This window comes from Colobus angolensis, unplaced genomic scaffold (assembly GCF_000951035.1).
Source record: "Colobus angolensis palliatus isolate OR3802 unplaced genomic scaffold, Cang.pa_1.0 Scaffold8, whole genome shotgun sequence".
NCBI classification, from domain to species: domain Eukaryota; kingdom Metazoa; phylum Chordata; class Mammalia; order Primates; family Cercopithecidae; genus Colobus; species Colobus angolensis.
In genome coordinates this window covers 2,591,451-2,596,225 of record NW_012121820.1, presented here as the reverse complement: position 1 = coordinate 2,596,225, position 4,775 = coordinate 2,591,451, and the positions used below count along the sequence as shown (strand labels likewise).

The window sequence follows — 4,775 nt, the reverse complement described above, 5'->3', positions numbered from 1 at the left end:
CACACCTGTAATCCCAGCACTTTGGGAGGCCAAGGTGAGCGAATCACCTGAGGTCAGGAGTTTGAGACCAGCCTGGCCAACATGGTGAAACACCTGTCTCTACTAAAACTACAAAAATCAGGCGTGATGGCACACACCTGTAATCCCAGCTACTAGGGAGGCTGAGGCAGGAGAATCTCTTGAACCTGGGAGGCAGAGATTGAAGTGAGCCAAGATGGCGCCGCTGCACTCTAGCCTGGGTGACAGAGCGAGACTCCATCTCAAAAAAACAAAAAACAAAAAACAAAAAACCCTGCTCTTCTAGGACTTCTGTGATGTGGGCATTAAAATGAATGTTTTAGGTCTTCATGGGCTCACATGGAAAAATGTCCAGGATACGTGTCCGTTGGAAGAAGGAAGATGCAGAATAAAATGTATAAAATGATCCCATTTTTGAAAATTAAAATTACATGAAAAAGAAAAAAATAGGAATGAGGTAAGTGAATGGCCTGAAAGCATAGACGCCTGGCTCTTAACAGGGGTGGCCCAGGGTGGGTACAGGAGCCACTGAGGTTTAAACTCAGGCGCGCCCTTCCTACCTCGCAAAACAATGAAACATGCATGCTTGGGGCCGGGCACAGTGGCTCATGCCTGTAATTCGAGCACTTTTGGAGGCCTAGGTGGGTAGATCACCTGAGGTCAGGAGTTCAAGACCTGCCTGACCAATATGGTGAAACCCCATCTCTACTAAAAATACAACAATTAGCCAGGTGTGGTGGCGGGCACCTGTAGTCCAATCACCTCGGGAGCTCCTGAGACAGGAGAATCACTCGAACTCAGGAGGTGGAGGTTGCAGTGAGCTGAGATCGCACCACTGCACTCCAGCCTGGGCGACAGAGCAAGACTCTGTTAACAAAAAAAGAAAAGAAAATGCACGTTTTAGTTCTCTTTTAAACCGCTGTGGGCATGGTTCTCCTCTTGCATTGCAATCGCGCTTCTCTTAGCTAATGTCCCACCTGGGCCTCCTCTTTGGCCTGGACTATAAGAGAGCGGAACTTGGGAATGAGAAATATTTTCCTCTCGTGCTTGCTGGCTTAGGCCCTTAGAACTGGAAAGGGCCCACCTGGCTCCTAGAGTTTCTAAAAATAGCAAGCTGTCTGAACTTTCCTATAGGTTTGGCTTAGCCGTTCCTCTGACTTGTCCCAAGATGCCGTTTCTGTTAGGGCATCATTCGCTGTGCATGAAAACAAAGAATGGCAGGAGAGAGACTAGAAACGGAACAGGACTAATCGGGAGCCGCTGCGGACGGACTCGAAATGCCCTGCGAATGCAGACACAGTGGACGCAATAGAGAGTGCGTCCCAGGGCCTTTGCCGCTAGTGGAGCTGGGGCCCAGATGCTGCTAGTGTAGACAGGGTCTCTACCCCACCCGATCTGTCTGCATCCACTCCAGTGCTTCCAGCAAGAGAGAGGAGTTCGGCTGCTGGTTTAAGTGAGAGGAGAAAGTTGAAAGATTTGCATCCAAGACCCGTGCCTGGGGTCTGAATTCCTTTGGAAGAGGACTGAGGACTGTTCCTGAGAGGATTTTGGACAACCCGGACACGACCATAGGTGCTGTGGAACCAGTGGTGCGCTGGCAAAGGTTTAGCAACCAGCTCTCTCCACCGGAAAGTGAGTGTGGTGCACGTGTGTGCATGGGCGAGTACATATATTTGCATATCCACACACACTACTTCGGTTTATTATAAATTGTATTGATGTAGGCTGGGTGCAGTGGCTCGTGCCTGTAATCCCAGTACTTCGGGAGGCTGAGGTGGGTGGATCACTTGAGGTTAGGAGTTTGATCCAGTTTAGCCAACATGGTGAAATCCCGTCTCTACCAAAAATATAAAAAATTAGCCAGGCATGGTAGCAGGCGCCTGTAATCCCAGCTACTTGGGAGGCTGAGACAGGAGAATTGCTTGAACCTGGGAGGCGGAAGTCACAGTCAGCCGAGATCACGCCACTGTCCTCTAGCCTAGGCCACAGAGTGTGACTCCATCTCAAAAAAAAAAATTGTCTTCAAATAAAGGATGTGCAGCACACAATTTACAAATAAAAATAAAACTTACAATACCCTTTTTTTGTACATGTAATATAATCATTTCATTCACAGGTAGCAGTTTTGTTGATTTTTTGCCCCCAGCAAAATCTGTAATCAACCTATGGTTACAATTGATGAAGGAGTATAATTCTTCAGAAATACCAGTTAATATTTTCCTTTCTAAAAAAATTCTAATTATTTGTTTATCTATTTTTATTTTTTTGAGACAGTGTCTTGCTCTGTGGCCCAGGCTGGAGTGCAGTGGTGAGATCACAGCTCATGGCCACCTCGACCTCTTGGGCTCAAGCAATCCTCCCACCTCAGCCTCCTGAGTAGCTAGGACTACAGGCACACACCACCACACTCAGCTATTTCTTTTTCAAATTATTTGTAGAGATGGGGTCCTGCTGTGTTGCCCAGGCTGGTCTCAAACTCTTGGGCTCAAATTATCCTCCTGTCTCGGTCTCCCAAAATGCTGGGGTTAGGTGTATGAGCCACCACACTCAGCCTTGATTACCTTTGTTTTTATACAATTTATTTAATTATAAGTTCATATAATTTAATATTTAACAATGGCTGTGTTTAGCAACCCGTTCACCTAATTCCTGAAAATCTGACAATCAGTTTCACAAGCTGGTACAAGCTGACTCCAGCACACCTCTGTGTGGGGACAACATGGCAAAGAATATCACTGAACTGAGGAGGAAGCCATTATCTTCGTATCTGCCCAGAACCCAGGGCATCTCAAGCGCTAAATAGCGGGAAGCTTTGGGAGTTTACAGAGACGGCACCGCGGGCGCTGCTGTGCTGGGCAGGGAAGCATCTCCAAACGGCCCCAAAGGAAAGAGGAAGCAGGAAGGATGAAGAAAACAAGAGACTGGTTCGCAAGGGCACGTGGAATACCCCTTTGGAGCTCCCCAGGAAGAACTGGGGGATGCTGGGGGAGCACTGAGGTTCTAATGGGGAAAACCTCAGCAACCAGTGGGCCTCTGGGTCAAAGCACTCAGTACAACGCTGAGCCACAAGATTATGACACACTTTCAACAACCCATTAGGCTCCTCAGAAGCTGCAGGGCCATCGGGTTGTTACAACTGACCCCCGTGCCGATGGTACCACAGGCCATCAGTCCTTTTCCCCAAGCCCACCTTCATTCCAGCCTCCTCCAGCGCCATCCTGGACTTCTCTAGGGAAGTGGCGGGCAGATTTTCCTCCTCTCCAAACTTCTTTTTTTTTTTTTTTGAGATGGAGTCTCGTTCTGTTTCCCAGGCTGGAGTGCAGTGGCATGATCTCAGCTCACTGCAACCTCTGCCTCCCCAGTTCAAGCGATTCTCCTGCCTCAGCCTCCTGAGCAGCTGGGAGTATAGGCACGCACCACCACGGCCAGCTAATTTTTTGTATTTTTAGTAGAGATGAGGTTTCACTATGTTAGTCAGGCTAGTCTCAAACACCTGACTTCAGGTGATCAGCCTGCCCTGGCCTCTCAAAGTGCTAAGATTACAGGCGTGAGCCACTGCATCTAGCCTCACTCCAAACTTCCTCTTACTTTCAGACACCCTCACCCAGTTCAGAACTTAAGTGCTCTTCAACCAGACTCATGGAATCTGAGGGTTGCAGAGAGATTTTAGAGCTTTCCTAAAATAATCCCTTTGTTTTAAAGATGAGGAAGCTGAGAGAAGGGAAGTGACTTGCTTAAGGTCACAAAGAAAATCCAGGGTGGAACTGGGTAGGGTGACCAATCGTCCTGGTTTGCCTGGGACTGGGGGAGCTTCTGGACAAGTTGCTCCCAGAGCTGAGACCACAGACTCAGGGCTGACTCGTCCCCAAGGTGGGCGGTGGGGGGTTCAGAGCCAGTCCCTGAAAGGAAAGGAGGCCTGGATCAGTACAGAGCTGCTTCAGGATGGAATTTTCCAAGGGAAGAAAAAAGAAAAGGCCACATCTGGGTGCTGGGACCTTTGACTCTGGCCTGATGCCTGGAACCCCAGGGATTTCCCACCTGCTGTGTGTTTCCTGGCTCTTGAATGTAACCTGCACCCTCCCTTTCCGTGCCAGGGAGACACGAGCTGACTTTATCTGTCTCTTATCTCTTGGCTGCTGCCAGCCACAGCTGCAGGGATATATATGCAAATAGCTTACGATAATATTAATATGTGATTCCCCCCAGGGGAGGCATGTGGAAAGCGCTGTACGCATTTCACAATTCTATTTCATCCAAAAACGCTGCACGGGCCCAGAGTGATTCGAAACAGATTTTCTGAAAAGGCAAAATAAAATTGGAACAAAACCTAGTTGAGGCATATGCCAGTTTCCCTGCCCCCAGCTCTCTCCACCTCTGACATATTAACCCTCTTCTCTCATGCCCCCAGAAGCCTCCTACAACAAGGCAGCAAATCTAGGAAATTGCACTGGGCGCTCATCATTCAAGCCTGGAGCCCCTGCCCCATCCCAGGGCCGCCAGCCCCCACCCTGTGTTGACACATCCTTTAGAGAGTAAAAGGCTGCTTGCCGGTGTCAGCCTGTCACTCCTTCTGTCCCACCTCTGCCTCCCTCCTGCAGGTGATGCTCCATCCACATCTCCTCCTCCTTCACCCCTGCTGCTTGGGATAATTGCAGAACCATGGAGCACAGAATACAGAATACTGGGGGTATGCAGGGGAGTTTAGCCAAAGCAGAGTCAGAAAAACCTAGGTCTTTTCTGGTTTCTGCCACTGACAG

The 4,775-nt window shown here is 49.0% G+C and overlaps 1 protein-coding gene across 2 annotated transcripts in view; it reads right to left on the bottom strand.

The window, feature by feature from the left end:
* Positions 1–4,775, bottom strand: part of FAM65C (family with sequence similarity 65, member C) — a 116,760-nt gene that overhangs the window by 110,524 nt on the left and 1,461 nt on the right. The gene's annotated exons all lie outside the window — the stretch shown is intronic.